At 36.3% G+C, this 10,750-nt stretch overlaps 1 long non-coding RNA gene across 1 annotated transcript in view; it reads left to right on the plus strand.

Annotated features, from left to right (window-relative positions):
• LOC136026329 (uncharacterized) overlaps nt 1–10,750 on the plus strand; it is a 36,504-nt gene that overhangs the window by 22,845 nt on the left and 2,909 nt on the right. Inside the window, exon 2 of the long non-coding RNA XR_010617269.1 lies at nt 2,848–2,947. This is a non-coding gene — a long non-coding RNA (uncharacterized LOC136026329). The remainder of the gene's footprint in view (nt 1–2,847; nt 2,948–10,750) is intronic.

Genomic DNA, 10,750 nt, shown 5'->3' on the forward strand with positions numbered 1-10,750 from the left:
TACACTAACCCAGATTGTCTCTCCTCCAAATTTGCAGAATTTAGTGAGTTAGTTATTGAGTAGTTAACACATTATAGTTTAGTGTTTAACAAATCATCTTAAAGAGGGATTTATGTTTACATTCAAGAATCTTTAAAGATGTCTGTGGTAATTGGTCCATTAGTAGATTCAGTGCAAATATGTTTGGATTGATACCATACTACCTTGTCAAAGTAGTTATATGCGTATTGCTGTTTTTTATCGGAGTCCTACATCCAATTCTTACAAGCCCTATTAACAATGCTAATATTCTTGGGTGCCTTTCTCGTATTCCCAAATGTTTTTCCAAATTACTTATTTTGTGTGATTTTAACTTACCGTGCATAGATTGGAATGTCCATGGTACAAGTCAGCCAAGTCTGTCTTTTGAACAGCAGTTTTTACACAGAGTGGATAATCTTCACTTGTACCAGTACATTAATAGGCCAACTCGAGCCAGAAAGGATGCTGCCCCATCTATTTCGGACTTTTTATTTCTAAATTTGTAGATAATGTTTTACAGATGTTTAGACCAACTGCAGGTAAAAGTGATCATGTTGTCTTTGATATTTATATGAATACTAATCTTCATAGAGAGGGGGTTAACACTTCGAGGCGTAATTATATAAATGCAGATTATGAATCTTAATATCCATTTTAGTACCCAACAAAAATTTGATAAGCAAGTTTCAGCGATCATAAGAAATGCAAACTACCGTTTATCATCTTCGAAGAGAAGTTTCGGAAAATTCAATCTTAGAAATTTTCTTTTGCTTTATAAGTCTCTTGTTCTCCCACTTCTCGAGTATAATACTTCCATCTGGTTTCCTTTAAATGTAATGGATGAGTTTCACATAGAAAAGATACAAAGGAGGATGTCAAGGATGATTCCTTACCTTCAACATCTTTCAAACAGTTCGTGGTAACAAACTGTAGTAAGGAGCGACCCGGCTCAATAGTAACCAAACTCTAAAAAATGAAATTTTGATACCATTAGCTACATCAAAAGAATTGCATTTTAATGCTGATTTTAAATATATAAGTTTCATCAAGTTTAGTTTTACCCATCAAAAGTTAAGAGCCTGAGAAAATTTGCGTTATTTTAGAAAATTGGGGGAAACACCCGCTAAAAGTCATAGAATCTTAATAAAGATCACACAAATAGATTCAACGTATCAGAGAACTCTACTGTAGAAGTTTCAAGCTCCTATCTACAAAAATGTGGAATTTTGTATTTTTTGCCAGAAGGCAGATCACGGATGCGTGTTTATTTGTTTGTCTTTTGTTTTTGTTTTTTTTTTCCAGGGGTAATCTTATCGACCCAGTTGTCCTAGAATGTTGCAAGAGGGCTCATTCTAACGGAAATCAAAAGTTCTAGTGCCCTTTTAAGTGACCAAAAAAATTGGAGGGCACCTAGGCCCCTCCCACGCTAATTATTTTCCCAAAGTCAACGGATCAAAATTCTGAGATACCCATTTTGTTCAGCGTAGTCGAAAAACCTTATAACTATGTCTTTGGGGACGACTTACTCCCCCACAGCCCCCGTGGGAGGGTATACAAGTTACAAACATTGACCAGGGCTTACATTTAGTAATGGTTATTGGGACGTGTACAGGCGTTTTCAGGAGGATTTTTGGTTGGGGGAGGGCTTGAGAAGAGGGAGATATGCTGGGGTGACTTTTCATCGAGGAATTTGTCATGGGGAAAGAAAATTTCCATGAGGGGAGTGCAGGATTTATTAGCATTACTTAAAAAGAAACAATGAAAAAATAAATATGAAAAAGTTTTTTTCAGTTGGAAGTAAGGAGTAGCATTAAAAATTAAAACGAACAGAAATTATTACTCATATGAGGGGCTCACCTCCTCTTAATACCTCGCTCTTTACGCTAAAATATTTTTAGTAATTTCAACTATTTTTTCTACGGCTTTTGTGATTCAGGGGTCACTCTTAATGAATTGGGACAAAATTTAAGCTTTAGTGTAAAGAGCGAGGTACTGACGAGGGGGCGAACCCCCTCATATATGTAATAAAAATAAGAGAATACAAAAGTTCTTTACGAAAGCTAATTTATAAGTTACGTATATCTATTACTAATAAAAAGATTCGTAAAAAATTAAAAATTCTAGTTGCCTTTTTGATTAACTGAAAATCGGAGGGCAACTACGCTTCCTCCCCCACTCTTTTTTTCTCAAAAATCATTCGATCAAAGTTATGAGAAAGCCATTTAGACAAAAAAAATATGCAAATTTCGTATTAATTATTCCTCTGCGGAGAGCTAAAATTAAAACATGCATTGATTCAAAAACATTCAGAAATTAAATAAATAAAAAGTTTTTTTAACGGAAAGTAAGGAGTGACATTAAAACTTAAAACAAACAGAAATTACTTCGTATATGAAAGGGGCTGCTTCCTCATCAACGGCCCGCTCTTTACGCTAAAGTTTTTTACTGTTTTAAAAAGAAAAGTTGAAAGAAAGAGTCAAATTTTAGCGTAAAGAGCGGGGTGTTGATGCGAAAGCAGCCCCTTTCATATACGAAGTAATTTCTGTTCGTTTTAAGTTTTAATGTCGCTCCTTACTTTCAGTTAAAAAAACTTGTTTTTTTTATTTAATCCTACAAAGAGCGACTCCTTAGGTCTGGTATTCGGTCGTTACATTTCAGACGGTGTCACAGTGACCTTGACAACGTGTTCCGTATTATCAAAGGTATAGACGACGTCAATTTTGATTCATATTTCAAACACAGTCACTATCATTCAACCCACCAAAACCATTACAAACTGCACCATCCAAAATCAAGTAAGAAATTAGAATAATGTTCATTTTCCAGTAAGGTCGTTTCACCTTGGAGTAGTCAACCAGTTGAAGTCGTGGAAGCTGGGAATGTACAGATATTTAAACGTCCTTTAGTGGAGACACCTTTCTATTTTGTGAGTTTTTTATGTTTAGTTATTAGTTACAAGTTGATCTTTCAGTTATGAGTTTTAGTTTGGGTTTATGAGTTATGAGTTTTAGTTTGGGTTTATGAGTTTTGAGTTTTAGATGGAGTTTGGAGTTTTTTTTTTCCTTTCTTCTTCTAACATTTATAAGTGTTGCTAGTGTTGCTAATTAGCTTATATCTTGTTTTGTTTCTATAGCGACAAGCATTATTGCTTATTGTTTGATATATTAATAAATAAATGAATAAAAAAAATTTAATTAATTTCTGTTCGTTCTATATTTTCATAGTCTTCTTTAAGGAAAAAGAAAAAAATAGCTTATATCTTTTCAAATTTTCTTTAAAATTTATAATTTGGCTTGCTATTTGTATGCTGGAAAAACTTTTTCAACAGTTTTTAACAACAAACTACCTTTTAAATATCTGGACACAAATAGTAGTATTTAATTTAGCCGTATACTTCCTCTCGATGACCTGAAAAATAAAACTTGATATCATTTGCAAAACATTCAACCTATGCTCTTTGATATCTCGGATACACTTACACTCTTTTAGTTTAGTTAAATTTTAAGAGAAGAAATAGTAATAGAAGGAGCCCCCAAAGTTTGAACATAATACACTCAGTTGTTCATGGGATATTACCGAGATCTTGATGACCATTATAATATATACAATGCGTTTTGATTTAATCATTTAGTTTTGTTTTGTTTAGTTTAGTTTTAGGCAACATTTAGTTTTTGAAAACAAGTCAACTTAATATGCCCTTATTGTCATTAGCTAAAGCAACCGTAGAGGTAGTACTAAAAGTATTCACACAGTACTTTCTGTCTAGTTCAAAATTTGCTACAACTGAGTCTGAAAGGTCTAACTTAATAATATAAGCCATTATTTTGACATTGTTTTGTCACCCTTTCGACAATCTAAATGATCAGAGTTCCTTTTGATTTAGTTCGACATCCGCCTAAGTATTCATTGAAGGCTTTCCCGTATTGACCCTAGCTTGTGAAGTAGCAATAGTTGTAACAGCAATAGTAGGATTAGTACAGTATGCACATAGCACCTTTGTTCCTTTTTCACATGATGAAATTTTCAGCTTAATTCCATCAACTGGTCCTGAAGCATTGCTGATACAACCTCTTGACAGCATGTGTATAGATGAATTTCAGTACAGTTTCAATAGTGTCCAACATATTTGCCTTAATACCCTTAGGTGTATTAGCAGTAGTAGTAGCAACAGTAGTTATAATAGTAGCAGTAGGAGTAGAGTTAATAGCAGTAGTCTTATCTTTAGTAGTACTAGTAGTAGTAGCAGTAATAATAATAGTAGCAGTAGCAGTTGTTACAGTAGATGTAGTTGTATTATGATACACATATTGTCCTTTGGTTAGTTCAACATCCCCAACAACAAGCATTGTAAGTTTTAATTTGACACAAGAAACTGGTTCCTAATATATTGCTCATATGCTCTTTGAATACCTGCATACGGGTGGAATGTTTTCATACGTACAAGAGAAATTTTCAGAAATCTTTTTTTTGTCTTAATGATCTTAATCTTACAAGTAGCTGTGATAGAAGTAGTAGTTGGAGCAACAGTAACAGTAGCAGTAGAACTAGTAAATGTTGCAGTGGTAATAGTCTTAGTGAGCAAGTATTGTCTCTTGGTCAACGGATCTTTCCCTTTAAGCATGATCTGAGAGTTATAACCTAATACACAAATCAATTCTTCAGATACACTAGATACGCAGAAGGAATAATGGTAGTAGGCAGAGAATATTTCAACTCCATACCCTCAGTCAATTGGGGATATTGCTGAGATGTCTTACTGGTAACCAGCATACGCACATAACCATTTGGTTTCACTTTTAATTCTTAAAAAGGCCACTGAAAGTTTTAATTTCCAATCGAATTAATTCCTTTAAATGTTTCAATATACCCTTTTGAAAACCTGCATACACACAGTTTTTATCGTTTAATTGAAACTCTCCCTAAACGTTTCTTAAGGTTTCACCTTAGTATACTAAGCGTCAATAATTAGAGTAATCGTACTATCAGTATTAAAATTATACACTTAGTGCCTTCTGGCTGGTTCACAATCCACCTAAACTTACCCTGGAAAGCCTAACTTAATAATATAAGCATTTCTTGGGATAGTGCTTTGTCACCCTTCTGACAATCTACATACTCGTAGTTTGTTTTGATGCGGCTCATTATCCGCTTAAATATACTTTGAAAATTTCACTTTATTACCCTTAGCTTGCAGAGTAGTAACAATTATAGTTGCAGTAGCAGCATTAGGAGCAGTGTGCGCATAGCACCTTAAGTTTCCTTCAACAGACACAGATAGTTTCAGCTTAATACTAAGTAAAACAAAACAAGTGTTTTCAACTAAAAGTAAGGAGCAACGCTAAAGCATAAACGAATGAAAATTAGTGCGTGTAAGTGGGGGCTTCCCCCTCCCTCTTCAATACCTTTCTATGTATAATAAAGTTCAAATTTTGTTTTGAACCAATTCTTTAAGAATGACTCCTGAATAAAAAAAAGTCATTTAATTAGAATAAGTAGCTCTTTTGAATGTACTAAAAAACTTTAGCACAATTAGCAGGGTATTGAAGAGAGGGGGGCAAAACCCTAATGAATGAATGAATGAATGACCTTTATCACAGGGGCGCAATAAGCGTTATAAATCATGCACAAACGTGGTGGTTATAACGGCTTTTGTTTGGGGATATTTTTCCGTAAGTGACGCTTAGGTTTTTCACGGCTTGATTCATTAGGGATGAACAGGAGATGGAAAGTGTTGGACCGAAACACAGACCAAGCCAACTAACTAAAGAAGAATATGGCCGAACTGAAGACCCAGCAATGAATGGAGCGACAGCATAAGGGCAATGAAAACCAATAAACCCGCATTTAGACTAATTAACTGACAGTCCAATCTTAAACAGTTCATTGGTTAATTGATATTACTCATTGGCCATTCCAGGGAAGCAATCCACGGCGAGTCCAGGCAACAAGAAGAATGTTGTCAGTATATGCAACGGAAGACAAACCAATATTACCGTAAGAAACAGAACTTTAAAGGGGACGCATGCACGATGCAAACACGCATTTAAATAAACTAGGAGACAACACGGCCCCTTGCCGAACTCCCTTATTAATTTTTTTACCTGGTCAGATATTTGGCCATTCCAGGGAACTTGAATTTTAGACTTCGAATACCAAGAAGACAATAAACATAATACTGAAGGATTAACACCTGAAGACGCAAGGGAAAATAGAGCCTGAAAATGCACAATATTGTCGAAAGCCACAGAAATGTCAACAGTAAGACAGTATAAAGACATTTTAGTTTTACGGCATCTTTCATGAGTCGGCTTAAAACATGATGTGCATGGGAGCAACCGAAACTCATCCTAAAACCAAACTGAAAAGGCATAAAATCACAATTTGACTCAATTTCTGATAGTAATAAATGTTCAAGCAACTTACTTAAAAACTTAAAAAACACGATATTGTAATGGGACAATAATTTACGCATTACGTGGGGTCCTAGCCTCGCTTTTGAATAGACGCTACACAGCCACAAAGAAAACTATCAGGAACAAGTGACTGTGCTAAGCAAGACTGGAAAATATTTGCAGATGGTTAAGTAGAGCAGGAAAATCATGAGCAAAACATCATGAGTAAAGAAAACTATCGGTAAGAAAGGCCGTCACCATCAAGGCTATTTGAACGTTTGATTTTTCTTAAAGCTCGGCAAATTTCAGATACTGCTACAGCCTGGCCATAAGCCTGCATGAGACGGTATGGTAATAGCGTTTTAAGCAACTTATAATAAAAAGACTAAAGAAAACTATTAAATACACTGAACACACGCTTATAATGATCAACAAAATTAGCTAGCTGGAGACAAGATAGGGCGGATGGGGAACATTTCTCACTATTAATAACTTTATTCCAGGAGGCCTTATCGGTGGGGCCTGGCCATGCATTCAAGCGTGCTCTCTTCAAACTGGCCTTATATTCAAGTTTACACTTTTGTTTCACAGAGAACAAAGCTCCGAACGATGGTCGGTCACATGATATCCACATACGTAGCCAAAATTTGGTTTTTAGCTTAGCACGTTTTACTTCAGGATCAACATTCCAATTAGGCTTCCTTGTACCAATCCGAACTTTATCCACAGGCACTGCAGCTTTGGAAGCTGATTTAAGACAATGGACAATTTGATAATAATAACAATTTAGGTCAACTCCACTTGAAGGCGAGGAAACCGAAGTTTGCAGCAGGTGATATGGCCCTTTTATGGTCGACAGTAAAGCATTTAGCGTAGCAAGGGGACATTTAGTACGATCCCAGTTCAACTTCCTATGCCACTTCGGCTGAGCTGAAAGTGTTTTGCCAGATAGCTCACGGGATAAATTACGGCTAAGATTAAGGTGATCATCATAAATCTTCTCTTCGTCCACTCTGACAATCGATGATAATAAGCTGGAACGGGAAGTGATCACGTGATCCAGGTTCGACTTTGAACAGCCTCTGTTATGAATATACGTGAATGGGAGGCTCTTATCTGTGACGTGATGTCAGCTAGAAAGTGATTCTAGCAAGAGGGTTGACCTATCGGAGGTACCAAGAATGTCATAGTTAAGGTCACTAGCTAAAACCCAATTTAGGTCTTTTAAACGCAAACTTTCGAGTAGAGACCTTAAACTGGAGCAACATTTAGCGAAAGATGTGAACGATGCTATAGAACGTTGATCGCAAGGTAAATAAACGTTTATAAAGGCAGTACTGTCACATTGAATTGCTAAGATGTTATCATCACAATGAATTACAGAGGGCTTTGATGGGGAACGGAAGGCAATTGCTAGACCACCAGAAGAGCAGCCTCCAGTTTTCTTGGCCTTTTGCAAAAAAAAAATGGTGAACAGAAGATCACTTTAGGCTAGAAGCGATTGAATTGGTCAAAAGATGCTCTTGCAAGAACAGCATAACATGGACTAATAATTCGTTAATTAACAAGTCTTTGTCTTTTGTGCCGTTAATATTGAGGGAAGCGAAACTTAAAATTGTTGCTTGGTTCATTTTGGAGCAGAGTTCAGAGCGTGTTTGAACACTGGGCAATTCATACTATAGGAAACATGAGCTTCGCCGCAGTTGGCACGTTTCGGAGCCTCCAAGCAAGGATTGTCTATAGTATTGGAATAGCAACCAGAACATTTAGAGCACTTCATCTCATTCGGGGCTCATGGGCAGTGAGCTAACGAATGATGGATACTATGGAATCTAAGACATCATCTGCATAGTTCCTTGCATTCCGATATTTTAAAACACTTGTAACCCAAGCGCAGATCTGTAGTGATGGCATATTTTAGTGCAGCGAAATCAAGGAACTCTAAACGGAATGTATGAAAAGAGCCGATCTGGGTTGCATCAACAAGACCAAGAATAGCGGTGATGAGTATACTGCTAGAAACACTATTGGGAAGTCCCCTAATTGCTCCAAGAGGTTAGCGATCGATCACTTTAGCAAGAATATTTGGATAGTTCGCAACAGCAGAGGCGGCATGAGAATTGGCATAAACTTTATCCGCGTGATAACAACCCATGTTTTCCTTACCGGACCGGACTTTACCGACACATTTCTGTCATGTCCGGCAAAAGAATCAAGCTTTTCCTTGCGAGAAACGGGGTCTCTTAGTTCTGGAGAGGGATATTTCAGAACGACGGTGTACGAGGGTTTTGCGATTGGTAGCCTTACTATCTACGACCAAAGAACTATTTATAGACGTTGCTAGACTATTGAAGTGAGCAAGCGATTTTAGCTGATTAAGGCACTGGTTGACTTTGGCGGCAAGGATAGAATAAGCTGACACCAGAATACTGTGGACTTCAAATGGGGATTTGATCACTAACTCTGGAATATCAATATTTTCTGCAAAGCAGCAAGAAAGAGTAGCGATGTCCGACAATGAACTATTCTTAGCACTGGGTCCTGAACGACGAGGTATAGGCTCATCTGGGAAGCATTTGCTATATAAAAGTTTCGTAGTGCCAAGAACGTCTTCACAGGGGAAAAATAACTAACGTATCTCACAATCGACTGATGGTCCAATCCCTTATCGAGATTGTGCTGAACAAAGTTCAGAACAGGGCAATTACAAAGCGCACTGGTATTCCAATTGTCCATGATAAGCAAATCTTACTCACGACTCGGCATAAGTCCAAAAATAATTAAGCGAAAACGGTATATCCACAGAGAAATTCTCGATAAGCACAATTATGAAATGATGTGCATTGGCTGAATGAATGCAATAAGAATAAATAATAACTTATCTTTGAGTGGGGCAAGTAATCCAGTATTTTGCAAGTAATTGCAAGTAATCCAAGTATTTCAGTGCTCGACTCAGATGATAGTAGCGCTGAATAATAACTCAGAACCGTGTTTGGGGGTATAATGATTTTTATTCGTTTTAAGTTTTAATGTTACTTCTTTTTTTCAGTCGAAAAAAACTTACTTTTTTAATGTAATTCTTGATAATTTTTCAAATAATGCTAGAAAATACGCCCCCCCCCCCTTAATGGAAAATTTCATTCCCCATGAAAAATTCCTCCATGGAAAGATACTCCAAAGTATTCTCCAAAACAAATTCATTATGCCTTCTCTACAAGCTCCAAATTATTACCAACATTTATTCTTAAGATACGCCCTTTTGACAATCTGGAAGCATATAGTGTAATTTGATTTAATTCAAGCTCCCCATCTATACTCTGTTAAATTTTCACCTTCATACGCGTAGCCTTAATAGTAGTAGTATCGCATTAGTTATGGTAGTAGTAGAGCATTAGTAGCAGTAATAGTGTTGCATTAGTAGTAACAGTAGTAACAGTAGTAGCAACAGTATTAATAGCATCAGTAGCCAGTACATGTTGTCTTTTGGTCAGTTTAGCATCTATCTCGTTATACAACCGGACTATCAGTTTGATACTGTAAGCTGTTCAAAAAAAATTCTCAAAAAAATTCAAAAAGTCAGTGTTTTCAGCCTTGGTACTACTCGATACAGACACAGTAGTTTTAGTTATAGTAGCAGCAGTAGCATTAGTGGTAGCAGTAGCAATAGAGTAGTTGTAGTAATAGTGGTTGTAGCATAGGAATATTGCCTTTAGAGTCAATTGATCATCTTTATTATCATTTCGTATCATTTCTTACCATTTCCGAAAGTTCCAATATCAGTCATTCTAAGCTACAAAAGTTACGAAAAGTCAGTCATTCTCGAGTTACAACCTTTTGACAACCCGTATGAACATTAGGTGTTTTGATTTAGTTTCCCACTTCCCTCAAAATTCTCTGAAAGGCTCACTCGAATGTCCTTCGTCTTTTTAGAAAGTAATGGTCAAATATATTACCTTTCTCAGTAACATATACTATGTTTAGACAATGAGAAAATTGTATAACTTACATTGTAATAACTGTTAAATTGTAAAAACTGGACTCTTCAACAATGCTGAACAAAATAGCGGTCTTAAAATTTCTAATTATATGTGTTTTGTGCAAAGATGGACATGGAAGGGGTCTTGTTGAACTCCAATCATTTTTGACTCTAAAAGGGGCACGATAATTTCCAGCTTCCAATCGCATGAGTCCGGTTCGGAGCTTATTCGACCGCCCATTCCATAAAAGAAACGTTAGATACCCTTTGGGCATAACCTAAAACCCTCTCCCCTAGGCTCTAGGAAATTTTTTCAACCCCAAAGTCCTTACTATATAATATTTAGACTATTTTAAACAAA

Source organism: Artemia franciscana, chromosome 4 (genome assembly GCF_032884065.1).
Source record: "Artemia franciscana chromosome 4, ASM3288406v1, whole genome shotgun sequence".
In the NCBI taxonomy this organism is placed as follows: domain Eukaryota; kingdom Metazoa; phylum Arthropoda; class Branchiopoda; order Anostraca; family Artemiidae; genus Artemia; species Artemia franciscana.